Source organism: Pelophylax lessonae, assembly GCF_965119305.1.
Source record: "Pelophylax lessonae genome assembly, chromosome: 11".
Taxonomy (NCBI): Eukaryota; Metazoa; Chordata; class Amphibia; order Anura; family Ranidae; genus Pelophylax; species Pelophylax lessonae.
The window spans coordinates 48,527,859-48,541,777 of record NC_138778.1 but is presented as its reverse complement, the minus strand read 5'-3'; positions in this window follow the sequence as shown (position 1 = coordinate 48,541,777).

Genomic DNA, 13,919 nt, shown 5'->3' with positions numbered 1-13,919 from the left:
TGTTATTGTATTATTATTTTGGTTCCTGTTTTAAGGAATGTTTGTTATATTTTGTTAATGGTTTAATAAATTGCCGTTACGGCCAATTTTACTCCAACAATTGTGTTTAGGTATTTTTTCTGCAGGAAGTTTGGGTAAAAGGGGTTGGGTTGGTTAGAGTTTATGATGAGTTTGAGGATTACATCTGGGGTGCCTTAGTCATGTACAGTGGAGGGGTCCTCAATGGACATCAGAACCGATGCATGGTCAGACCATGTGATGCTATTGATGGTTATGGAGCTGATCCTGGATAAGAGTCATTTGTCCACCGGGAAAAGGTCAATGTGTGAGTATGATCTATGCGTAAAAAAAAATGTATAGTCTTTCTCACTTGCGTGGTAGCATCTCCATGCCTCGTATAGATCCTGTTTGTGTATGAAGTGCTGGAATGATGGAGATTTGTGTATGGGAGTGTAGGTAGAAATTGAACCTATAGCTGGATCAGGGGTTACATTAAAATCCCCGCATAGTAGTAAAGAGCCTAATTGGTGTTTACGAATCTTGCGAGTTTGACCATGGAAGAAGTGTAGTTGGTGTTTATTGGGACCATAAACATTTACTATACTTTATATGTACCGTACTTTATAGAATTGATATCAGGATCAAGTATCTGCCTTGTGGATTGCGGATTTCTCTATGTAGGGTGAAGGAGACAGTGTCTTTGATTGCTGTTAAGACTCCTCTTTTCTTTGTGTTCGCATTTGCAGTGAAGATGAAGGGGAAATTTTTGTGTGTACACTTTGGAGGAGCTAGGTTGCTGAAATGGGTTTCTTGTGCGCATAGAATGTCGCATTTGTTTTGCAGCGCCTCCTGCCACATGGATTTCCATTTTACTGGGTGATTCAGACCCTTGGTATTAAATATCAGAAAGGACACTCCCATCTTGTCAAGTGAAATATGCTGGAAAAGTGGTTATAGATGTGATTAATCACGATTGTGAAGTGACTCCCTCTTGTGGACTTATTGCGTATTGCCCGTTCCATGGCTACGAAATGCTCCAGAGACTGAAGAGCTAGCACAGGAAAAAGGAGAGTTATCAAAATGGATGACTGTATTGAAGAAACAAGAGCAAAAAACATAAAGAAAATAAAAATCAGGTATATTTCAACCAGTAGACCAGTAACAGTAACTACTATAAGACAGTAGGAAGAATAGAAAAAAGAAATAGGTTAGTAAACCCGGGTGCAGCACAACGCCGATTAGGCTATTCAAGGGGGGGGAGGGGGGGTAACTTAAGCCTGAAGAAAATCTCCATTTCCCAGGGGATCTGGTCGTTTGCTGCAGCAATTAACCAGGTTCAATGATGTTTTTTAGAATTTTTTTGCAGTTATCACCTGCCATTCCGGTTCAACCCTTTTGGTGTTAGGGGTTGAGTTTGCAGAGTCGGTGGGTCCATGAGTATCTTCCAGGATCTGAGTAGAGCAATTACCCTATCCAAGGAGTCGATGACAAATGATGATCCATCTTTTGTAACGGTAATCTTAGAGGGGTATCCCCATCTATAGGATAGATTGTGATTCCGAAGGTAATGGTATTGAGGTTTCTCCTTTTGTGCATTGTGGATTGGGATAGATCTGCGTATAGATGGAGTTTGGAGTATTGCTAAGAAACATGTTCCTTTTTGCACATGGCCGCCATGAGCTTTTCCTTCACATGATAAAAGTGAAGTCTTAATATGACATCCCTAGGGACGTGAGAGGGGAGGTATTCCGGTTTAGGGAGACAATGGATTCTATCAATTGTGACATCAATATCACAGACGTCAGACAGGATAGCTTTGAACATATCCACAGCAAAAGTTTTTAAGTCTGCTAAATGCCTCTAATTTTCAAGTTATTCCTTCTCAATCTATCCTCTAAGTCAGCCAGCTTCATTTTAACCCATTCCACCTCTTCATCCTTATCATCTGAAGCATCCACCAGATCACTGGTGGTATAGGCAAATTCCCCCATTTTGGTTTCTATTTACCTTACTCTGGATTCTACCTCAATCAGTTCATTGTTAAATCTGTGCATGCATGCCATCATATCTGCTTGTAATGAACTTCATGTCTTTCATTACAGGATCAAGCACATGTTGGTTGTTAGTGGGGAATACCTCAATGGAGTCTGAACGCTCTCTTGTGTCCTCCCCAGAGTCCACATTGTTGCTCACCTCTTGTCTCCTGCTGCGATCATCCATCTTAAACCTGGCTTTTTCAGGGCTGCCAGAGAGAGGAGTGGAGGGGCAGGGACTTGTATTGTATGTGGATCCTCTGCTGTGCTCAGACATATTCTGCTGAGAGATCCTATGAGAGGAGTGGGCTGCTGGCGTGGAGGAAGCTGCGGCGCCATCTTGTGTGTCCCCAGGCCGCCGCTATGTAAAGAAAGCGGTCAGCTTCTGGGGCTTCCTAGCTTATTTCCTCTTATGAATCATGGCCCTTGCAGTGCAGGCTGCTGAAACGCCGTGGTATCGAGTTGAAAGGAATGCCTGGAATGTCGGATTGGGCCATTGTTTCCCCTGTGTAGTCGGAGCGGTGAGTCTAAGCCGCCATTTCCATCGGTGCCAGGCTCTGGCCTGAGACCTGAGCCTTAGCCATCTGGCCTCTAACTGAGCTGACCAGCCTGAATATGGGCTGGGTGGGGACAGCTGGAACCCAAGAAAATAGCAGTCCTTCTATGAGTCCAGCTTTTACAACAGTGTAGGTCCGTCAGTTCCCTGTGTTTCCGGCAAATGAGCTGACGGACCTACACTGTTGTAAAAGCTAGACTCATAGAAGGACTGCTATTTTCTTGGGTTCCAGCTGTCCCCACCCAGCCCATATTCAGGCTGGTCAGCACACAATACCGAAATTGCATATCTGAGACTTTGTCTAACCTCAGAACCTTTTCTACTATTCTCAAACGGCACCCCTGATGTTTGGCTGAAGCACGCTGATTACTTGTTTTTAACATTTAAGGGCAGGCTATTTGTTCGAAATCACCACAGTGGAATATACCACTTTCCAAGGGCACCCCTGAGGAAGGAGTAATTACTGATACTCCGAAACGCGTCGGGTATTTACCCTGGGACCATGTGGTCACTATCCATCTGTTAATGTGATGTATTACACAGCTTGCCATTTTTCTTAACTTTTTGTATTAAATTTTCTAATAAATATTCTTTGATATTCAATTTGTGTATATGTTATAATCGAGTGCCTATAAAGTCCCACCAATTGGGGAATTTCTCTTTTTGCTATATATTTGGGATGTGGCACCTTTGGGAACATTCAACATGAGCACTATTCGCACTCTGCAATTGAGAAGAAATTGAGAGCCATTCTTGGACTTGTCAATTACTGCAGAGACTGGGTCCCCAATATATAATCCAAACTGGGACCCCTTTATGAATTAACATAACAAACACCTTTCTACTGCAAGATTGGTTAAGTACAAAGTGGCTCTCCTAACACCTACTAACCTGACTCTAAGACGATGCACCATTTTGAACCCAGCGTCTCTTCATCCTGGTATTGAGGAGGAAGAGGGAAGGGGGAGATAATGTTGTGAAAAAATAACAATTTTCGAAACTTTCAAACTAACAATACTGTCAGGGAAATGGCCGTAGGAGAACTGGCAATGTTGCCAGTAGTACAACAGCGAGCAGGCGTATGCAGTGGCACGAAGGCACGAATTGCGAACACATGTATGCAACTCCGCACGCAATGCGTGACTGATGCAGCCACTTGCTGGCCTATACAAGACTGCTGTGGGATCCTTCAGATTGCTGGATTATCGTCAGCCTTCTTGTGTTCCTGAGCTCTTGTATACCTCCCTGTTGTGACCTGGCTTGCTCCTGACTCTGCTCGATCTCCTCCTCCTGGCATTGACCCTCTGGCTTACTCCACCAATCTTGCTCCTGTTGATCTTCTGTGTATGACCCCGGCTCACGTTACAAACCTTGCTACCTTCTCCTGCCTGCTTCCTGGCTTAAAGACCTTGGTTAGTTCCTGTTTTGCTACCTGCCTTATCCTCAGACTGAATTCCCTTTTTTGACCCTCTGCCTGGACTTTACCACTGCTTCCATTAAGCACAAGGTTGCCCAGCTCCTCTGGAGCTCTCAAGAGACTTCCACCTTTGCTGTGTAGCCAGCTCTTCCCGGAACTCTCCAGGTGTCCTCCAGCTCAGCTATTCTGCACCCTGTTGGTAACCTGTGCTACTTTTGGTGCTACACCTCCTGTACCACCTTCAGGGCTGTGCCGCACTTAGCCGCAAGGGGAGCCATCTCAGCACCTTGGGCTCGGATCAGGTACGTGACAAATATTAATCTCTCCAACCTAGTAGGACAACACGTTGAGGAGCAACATGACTGCCTTTCTTTGATGGAATGTGAATCAGCGGCTTTCAGTCCAGTGAAGGAGACTCCCATCCAAGACGCTAAGAACTTTTTTGTCGATGGTTCCAGGTATTTTACCCCGTAAGTTGCTGGAGTCTAGATGAAACAATCAAGTCGGATCGCGTCTCCCACTTTACCGGTCAGATTTTTGCAGAGGTATGTAAGGCTCTTCACATCAACCAGGGATAACATACCCCTTATCATCCCCAAAGTAGCAGTAAGGTTAAATGGGATCATTAAGAACAGAATCTCAAAAATGATGGCTGATACTGGAAAACCATGAATGTCTCCCAATAGCTCTCTATTACATCAGGAATGCGCCTAGACAGCCCCATGGGTTATCACCCTACGAGGTTTTGTTTGGGAGGCAACCAAAGACTGGATTATTTGTACTTTTAATCAATGCTTTTCTGGAAGAAACAATTGATGAACACCTTCTGGTTCTTCTAATAGACACTTCCGATACACAATCCCATCTTCCAATCGCAGTTGGTCCCATTCCTTGTAAACTACTTTTGCGCCATCAACCGGACCTTTCAAGAGTATCTGAAAGTCTTTAGCCACCAATGCTTTCTTGACAATGTCACATAGGGGATCCCAGGGCCGGCCCCGCCATGGGTCCCAGTGGGTCCAATGGACCCAGGCGGCAGTTTAAGCAGGGGCGGCCATGGGTGGCCGCCATCTCTAATATGTCTGTCACAGACGGACAGCGTCACCTCACCCCCTCGGCTCCTCCTCCTATGTACATTGCTGCCAGGGAGCGACCAAGCGGGACCAGCGGTTATGGTTTGGAGATACGTGAGGTGGGCGTGGCTTGGGGCGGAGCCAGAAGGGGCATGGGTTAGGGAGCAGAGAATGTTTCCCGGCGGGAAGGTGCACAACAACATCGGAGCATCCTCATCACAGTCAGTGTCAGTCTGTCAGACACACAGCATAACAGTACCCACTCATCAGAGACAGTGCTTCAAGACGAAAGAGGCTTAGGCACCACTTTGCCAGATGGTGAGTTAAGATTTCTGCTTTCATAGTAAATGTGAGGGGCTGGCCTGGCTTAATTTGTTTCTCTTATGTATGTTGTTCACTCAGCTCAGGGCAAGATCTTTGCAATCTTAGTGCCATCAGTGCCCCCATCAGTGCAATCACAGTGCCACCTGTGGCCCATCGGTGCAATCACAGTGCCACCTGTGCCCCATCAGTGCAATCACAGTGCCACCGGTGCCCCATCAGTGCAATCACAGTGCCACCGGTGCCCCATCAGTGCAATCACAGTGCCACCTGTGCCCCATCAGTGCAATCAAAGTGCCCCATCAGTGCAATCACAGTGCCATCCATGCCCCATCAGTGCCCCATCAGTGCAATCACTGTGCCATCAGGGCCCCATCAGTGCAAACACAGTGCCCCATCGGTGCAATCACAGTGCCACCTGTGCCCCATTGGTGCAATCACAGTGCCACCTGTGCCCCATCGGTGCAATCACGATGCCCCATCAGTGCAATCACAGTGCCACGGTGCTCCATCAGTGCAATCACAGTGCCACCTGTGCCCCATCAGTGCAATCACGGTGCCATCCATGCCCCATCAGTGCAGTCACTGTGCCATCAGGGCCCCATCAGTGCAAACACAGTGCCCCATCAATGCAATCACAGTGCCATCCATGCCCTATCAGTGCAATCACAGTGCCCCATCAGTGCAATCACTGTGCCATCAGTGCCCTATCAATGCAATCACAGTGCCATCTGTGCAATCACAGTGCCATTTGTGCCCCATCAGTGCAATCACAGTGCCACCAGTGCCCTATTAGTGCAATCACAGTGCCCCATCAGTGCAATCACTGTGCCATCAGAGAAATCACAGTGCCCTATCAGTTCAATCACAGTGCCATCTGTGCAATCACAATGCCATCAGTGCCCCATCAGTGTAATCACATCGCCATCAGTGCAATCACAGTGCCCCATCTGTGCAATCACACTGCCATCAGTGACCCATCAGTGCAAAACATTGCCATCAGTGCAATCACAGTGCCCCATCAGTGCAATCACAGTGCCATCAGTGTAATCACATCGCCATCAGTGCCCCATCAGTGCAATCACAGTGCCCCATCTGTGCAATCACACTGCCATCAGTGCCCCATCAGTGCAATAACATTGCCATCAGAGCAATCACAGTGCCCCATCAGTGCAATCACTGTGCCATCAGTGCCCCATCAGTGCAATCACAGTGCCATCAGTGTCCCATCAGTGCAATCACAGTGAGTCATTACAGTGCCCTATCAATGTCAACACAGTGCCCAATCAGTGCCCCATCAGTGCAATCTCAGTGCCCCATCAGTGCAATCTCAGTGCTATAACAGTGCCATCACAGTGCCCCTTCAGTGCTATCACAGTGCCATCACAGTGCCCCATCAGTGCCATCACAGTGTGTTATCACAGTGCCCCATCAGTGTCAATACAGTGCCATTAGTGCAATCACAGTGCCCCATCAGTGCCATCACCAGTAAATCTGATTTCTAGTTTTAATTATCATGAAAGGAAATAATGGATGTGGGACCCTTTGGTGGGCGTGATTTTTTTTTTTGGGGGGGGGCAGCATTTTATTCTTGGACCCAGGCAGCACAATGTCTTGGGCCAGCCCTGGGGGATCCTCCCATTGGTCCCTTCTCAGGTCTTCCTTTGTCAGGTGAGACAACTTTTGACTACTCACTTGAGTCAGATCACAGTAGTAGCGAGGTACTCCAGCCAGGGTGACTCCACAGCTTTGGCTCCTGTAGCTCCCGTATGACGATGCTCTACCCTTGACACACCACCTGAACTCCTTCAGGGGTCAGCTGTATCAAATTCCGGGCACTATCATCTGAAACATATGATCTTCTGAATAAAGCATCTGCATCCTGATTTCCTCTTACAGGCTGAATTGAAACTCAGACAGTGCAGCCAACCACTGATGTCCAGCGGCATCCAACTTAGCAGTAGACAACAGATAGGTCAAGGGATTGTCATCTATTTTTACCACAAACAAAGCACCATACAAATAGTCTTGTAGCTTGTCTACTACTGCCCCCTTGAGGGCCAGAAACCCCAACTTGTGTACCGGGTAGTTCTTCTCAGAGGTGGTAAGACTTCGACTCACGTAAGCTACTGGACGAAGCTTCCCTGTCGTCTCCTGATACAACACTCCTCTGAGCCCATCTCGGTTAGAATTCACATGCAGTTCATAAGGCTTGGAAGGGTCAGCATAGGCCAAAACCGAAGCTTCTGTAAGGCTCTCCTTCAGACGTCTAAAAGCCTGTTCACACTTCAGGGTCCACTGATCCTGAACAGACTCACGTGGTCTTCAAGGCCCCAATGGCCATTGCTCCCTCTAACTCAACTTCTGCAACTCTTCGTTTCCTTCCCTCTGTAACAACTCGTTCAGGGGTCTCGCAATCTGCACAAAGTTCTTCACAAACCTTCTATAGTAGGAGCAGGATCCTTAAAAGGACCTCAGTTCTGTGACTATTCTTGGCCATGGTCAAGTGGTAACAGCCTCCAGCTTCCGCGGGCCAGTGGTTACTCCATTTGACAAGACCACATGCCCCAAGTCGGTAACTGATGTCTGGTAGAATTTACATTTCTACATTTCAGCCCCTTTGAATGAGGCCTCTGCAAAACCTTTTCGAGTCGTGCTTCATGTTGTTCTAGTGTCTTGCCGAACACAATGATACCATCCAGATACACAACTACCTCTATCAGATTCATATCTCCCACTGTGTTCTCCATCAACCTCTGGAAGGTGGCTGGGGCTCCCGCCAATCCCTGTGGCATGCGATCAAACTTGAAGAAACCTAATGGGCTGATGAAGGCCGTCTTTACCCGGTCATCTGGGTCCATTGGTATCTGGTAATACCCGCCCTTCAGATCTAACACATTGAACCACTTTGCTCCAGATAGACACTGCAACGCATTTTCTCTTCGAGGGGTAGTGTACTGATTGGGAATAGTCCTTCGGTTTAGGGTCCGGTAGTCGATACACATCCGAGTGGTTCTACGTTTCTTATGCACTACTACAATGGGGAATGCGTAAGGGCTGAAGGTCTTCAAAATCACTCAGAGGGATCCATAGTCTGTTGCGACAACGGGGTTTGCTCCACCACTTTTTTTGGCACATTTCTCACTTGTGACTTTGCAGTCTGAGCCCTAACTAACTTCATCTGTGGTGATAGAGTCCTCTTTTTCTTTCATTTAGGAGAGGGTGCATTGACCTCTTGTTTCTTTCCCCCCAACCTGGGCGACTCATTTTTAGATACAGATGGAGAGGTAGAAGGACACACAGGGCCGTGCCCTTTGCCTTTTCTTGGATATTTTTCTAGCGCTGGAGCTCTGTTTGGTCTTAGGACGCTCAATTGGCTCCTTCACTGAGGTCCCCGGAAGTTTCCCTCCTTCTTTGGGAAGAGTACCTTCTGTAATGCTTTCAACACATTCTCCAGTAACTCGGGAATAACTCCTTTCTTGGGGCACAGAAATGTCCAGCTTCTCCACGCCCTGAAATGTCCAACTTCACCCCATTCAAAACATCTCCTTTCTCTGGTTGGGAATAGCCTGATCCTCCAGGGTTAAATCTTTGCTCCTGTGTTTTCCCTTGAGTCTACATCACCCACATCAGCTCCTGATATATCTGAGCTTAAACTTGAGCAACTTGGGTCATCAACTCTGCCGATTTCGGAGTGTCAGCCGACTTTTTGCTGTCTGGGCTCTCATGCCCCTCTGGATCTACTTCAGTTTTACTGTCCTTATCTGAGAAACTAGGTTCCGTGTGAACAACATGGGCAGAAGTTCTTTTCTCCTTTTCCCCACTTGCCACTAGCTCTCTCGCCCATTGACTCTTTTCTTCCAACAAAGCTTCCTTCTCCCTTACTTCTCTCATCAGTTCCGGGTAAGTAGGGAGTGATCGTCCTCCATTCAGCAGTAATTTAAACACAATGGGATGATTTGGACGGGCCCCTTTTAGTACTCGATCCAGTCGAGCTTAGTCAGCGTCCTTGGGGTCTATGCCCCTCTTGATGATGATCTAATGTAACATCCTATCCACTCGAGAGATGTATTCAGACTGTCTCTCCCCCCTTTTGTTGGGGAGTGTGATTAAACTTGTACAACAGATCCGGGGTCTTCTCTACCCTTCCAAACACAACATACAAAGCATTAATATAATCCATAGCTACACAGTCCTTCTTTCCCATCCACAGGTTACGGATCATTTCAGCCGCTGGGCCCCTGAGGCTCTCACTAAGCCGCTGTCTCTTTACAGCCTCCGGCACACTCCATTCTTCTACCGCCTGAGTGGCCTGACTCATCCAGGTCTCAACTTCCTCTTCTCCAGCCAGAGTCGATAATTGCCCTGAGAAAAACCAGAGCTTCCTATACCCCTGGCCCGCATTACTGGAGCCATTCTTCACCAAGCTCTTGACTAGCTGGCTCATGTCCGTATAGAACAAAACGGGAACGGCACCAGTTCCGCAGGCGTCTGTACCAACTGGCCCCGTTGTCCCCGCATTGGCTTGCGGTGATGGTAGCTCCTCCGCGGTCTTTTCCCTCTGTTGCAGCGAGAACACTCTGCAATTACTTCTTCAGTTAAGGTTGCCTCTTCTTTCCGGAAACAGGCAGGAATATCTTCCTGCCACTACATCAGCACCCACACATAGTCCACAGTAAACTCTGCCTTCACATCCATAATGTGGGCCCTCTGCTCTGGCACTAAGGCCCTCACCCACTGTCCGATCTCCTTCTCTGTGCATTTACTTCCTGAGATCCCCAGAACAGTGCTTCGCTCCATACAAGCTCCTTGGGCCCTTCTCCAGGAGGCTGCAACAACCAAGTCCATCTCTTTCCCCTCTCATTGGCTTGTGACTGGGCTGACTAGAGCCTGCAGCAGACAAGAACATCCCGGACGAGCCCCCAAATATAGCCCTGCCCCTTGTGGGTGGCTGGTAATTGTATGTTCTTCTGTGATACTTTGACCCTGTGAACCGTCCAGCCCTGTGGGTGTTTCAGGCGTGCCTTATATGTCCACAGCCTCATCAACCCATGGAATGTAGAATATGTCCCTCCGCACTTTAATCGTTAGCGAATTCCCTTTAACAAGTGGAATGGCAGAGCAGCCTAAGGTGATTAAGGCTCCAGTCTCTTCGGGGTTGTGGGTTTGAATCCCACTGCTGCCAAGCTCTTTTAACAAATGCCTATCTTCAAGGGCTCAAGCATCTTTAAAGTTCCTTCTGCACTTTGCTGGAGTTTCTTGCCCAACACACTGGAATCTCAAAGAACAATCAGCTGTCTGCTTTAGCAGCTTTAGGAACCTGCATTCGTTGCATGTTTTGATTGAGAAGTCTTCCAAAGGGCACACTTCTGATTAGATTGTAGAACTGCCCCCTTGAGGGTTGCTGGTAATTGTATGTTCTTCTGTGCCACTTTGACCCTGTGAACCGTCCAGCCCTCCTGACACTCTAGGTTCAGACATGTTGTGTATACCTTTAAATGACACACTGACACAATGCAAATAGATTTTTGACCCCTTAGTTCAGCTTTACTCAAGGAAAAGGATTGAAAAGAGCATTAATCAACTAGGTCCTGGATAAACAGCCAGGGCTCAGTTGAAATAGCACTAAAGAACAGTGAATAACCAATTATAATAACAAGTAAATACATCAAATATACACAGTATCTTGCAGTAAGTGAATTAATCTCTTAGGAAGCTATAAATTGCTATAAGAAATGCTTTTACTAAAGGGGAACCCCGGGCCAGCCTATAATTCCTGTATCTTAATGAGAGATGAGATAATCTAGATACCAGTAAGGTGTCCCCTTTAAGAGCAATAATATAGCCATGTTCAATTTGGAAGACCTTGCTAAGATCTTCACCAGCAGTTGGAGCTCAAAGAACAAATGATTCCCCAGTGTAACACAGTGTGAAACAGGCAATGCAGAATAGCTGGTTCTGATTATCGATGATCCACTAACTGATCCGGATGTAGAGTGTCTATGTTCAGTTTGTAAGAGAAACTGTAGTAACTAGTAACTGGACTTTGAGCAGGTGCTCTCTCACCAATCCTGATGTCCTTCTTATGAGTCCTGGAAGAATAGGCAGCGGCAACTCTCCACGCTGTGAGACACTGAGATGGCTGCACTCTGCTGTCTCAGTGAGTCCCGCCGACTTCACTCGATCAGCGATACTGCAGTGATGGTCCCGCCTGGGCTGAGTCTGCAGGTGGTGTGCAGTAGGCCGCAGTCTGCGGCAGACTGATGTACACATGATGGATCCCGGGAAGCGATCAGCAGATCCCTTTATAGTCTCTCCCACAATTCTGTCCTGGAGCCCATGGCTTGCTGGAGAGTACAGTTCTTAAACAGTTCAGTAGTGCAGTAATATCCTTGTAGAAGATTAAAGTTCCCACAATGCCTTTCTCCCAGTCTCAAGAGTATGATGCATGAAACCTGAGACCAACACTAGGGGATTATAGAGACAGTCTGAGAGCAGAAAGTAAGTCTGCAGTGTCAGATAATGGTAGTCCACTCCCGGCTACAAGATGACAACTGAAATGTGGTCAACATTACAAAACAAGTTCAACTGAATGTGACTAACTCCTGAAAGCTAGATTCCACACTCACACTTTAAGTGTGGACATCAAAAAACAAGCAGCAGTAATGAAAAGCTCTTAGGAGAGTGCCAAGTGAACTTGCCAGAATGCTACAGCCAAAGTCCACTCTAAAGCTTAAGGTGACCACAGCCTGCGGCATGAATAAGAGGACTGAAGCACATAAGTTGGCATCTTTGCCATCTGTGTCAAACTTCAAGAACCATTTAAATGGGTTAAAGTGGTGAATACTTGGAGTGAGAGTTTTGAGACCTCCAGCGCAAGCAATGAATGCAGAACATCGGACCGCAGAAAGACACGGTTGTACACATACGTATGCCTGAGACAGTAGAGAGTTAAACATCAACCACATGGCCCATAGGTGAATCGAACCCACTACTTTGGTGGTATTAGTACCATGCTTTAACCAACTGAGCTAACCGGTCAACATGCTCTACTTCTGCTGGGGCTGTGTCTTGCTCAGACATCCCAGACTCTCATTTCGGACAAGCTGTGGGTGTTCCAGGCATGCCTTATATGTCCACAGCCTCATCAAGCCATGGAATTTAGAATATGTCCCTCCGCCCTTTAATCGTTAGTGATTGCTCTCTCACAGGTAGTATGGCCAAGTGGTATAGGGTGCTGAGTTAAGGCTGCAGTCTCTTTGGGGGTGTGGGTTGAATCCTGCTGCTGCCAAGCTTTTTAACAAATGCCTATCCTCAAGGGCTCAAGCATCTCTGAAATTTCTTCTGGACCTTGCTGGAGTTACTTGCCCAACACACTGGAATCTCAAACAAATCTTAGCTGTCTGCTTTAGCAGCATTAGGAAACTGCCTTCATTGGATGTTTTGGTTGAGAAGTCTTCCAAAGGGAACATTTCTGATTAGATAACTAGTGAAATGTGGTCAACATTACAAAACAAGTTCAACTGAATGTGACTAACTCTTGTAAGCTAGATTCCACACTCACACTTTAAAGCGGAGTTGCGGCCGCAAAATCGTCACAATAGATTTTGTGCCATCCGCTTCCTTAGTGTCACCTGAAAAACAATTGGATATTCCCGATTTTTTTTTTTTTACTTACCTTGTTTCAGAAGAAAATATACTTACCTTCCTTCCACTTCCTCCCTCTGCGGCTGTGGCCCGCGCCGTCACTTCCTGTCCTGCAATGCGTCCTGGGAGCTCTTACTCATCACTCCCAGGAGGCAGTGGGCAGTGACGTAGGCGGCCGGCCGCTCCTCTCATCGCGTTATTTGCAAACAGGAAATAACGCGATGATAGGCGTCCCTTACTATGCCGATCGCATAGTACTGGGCATGCGCGAGATTTCGCGCTGCATTCATCTGCCCCATCGAGCAAGAACCAGGAAGCAGGGCATACATTTTCATACTGCGGCTTTGGTAGACCACAAAAAAGATGGCGGCGCTCAGCAAACGATTTCTAAAGTAAGATTTTATGATTGCAAATCACTTATTAAACTGTGTAAAACCAGATTAGCGGATGTATGAAGGGTGGTGGATCACTATTTGGGAAGTATTTTTAAAACAAAAACGATTCTGTGGCCGGAACTCCGCTTTAAGTGTGGACAGCAAAAAACAAGCAGCAGTAATGAAAAACTGACACACCTCTTAGGAGAGTGCCAAGTGAACTTGCCAGAATGCTGCAGCCAAAGTCCACTCTCAACCATAAGGTGACAACAGCTGGTGGCCTGAAACACATAAGTTGGCATCTTGGGCTTCTGTGTCAAACTTCAAAAACTATTCAAATGGATGGGTAGGGTTGCCACCTCATCCCTTTAAACCAGGACACACATTATTTACACAGGTTCTGTGGCTGATTAGGAGTTAAATAAACTCACTCTGTGCCTTATGTGCATTATATCAGCCTCAGAACCTGTGTAAATAATATGTGTCCTGATTCAAAGG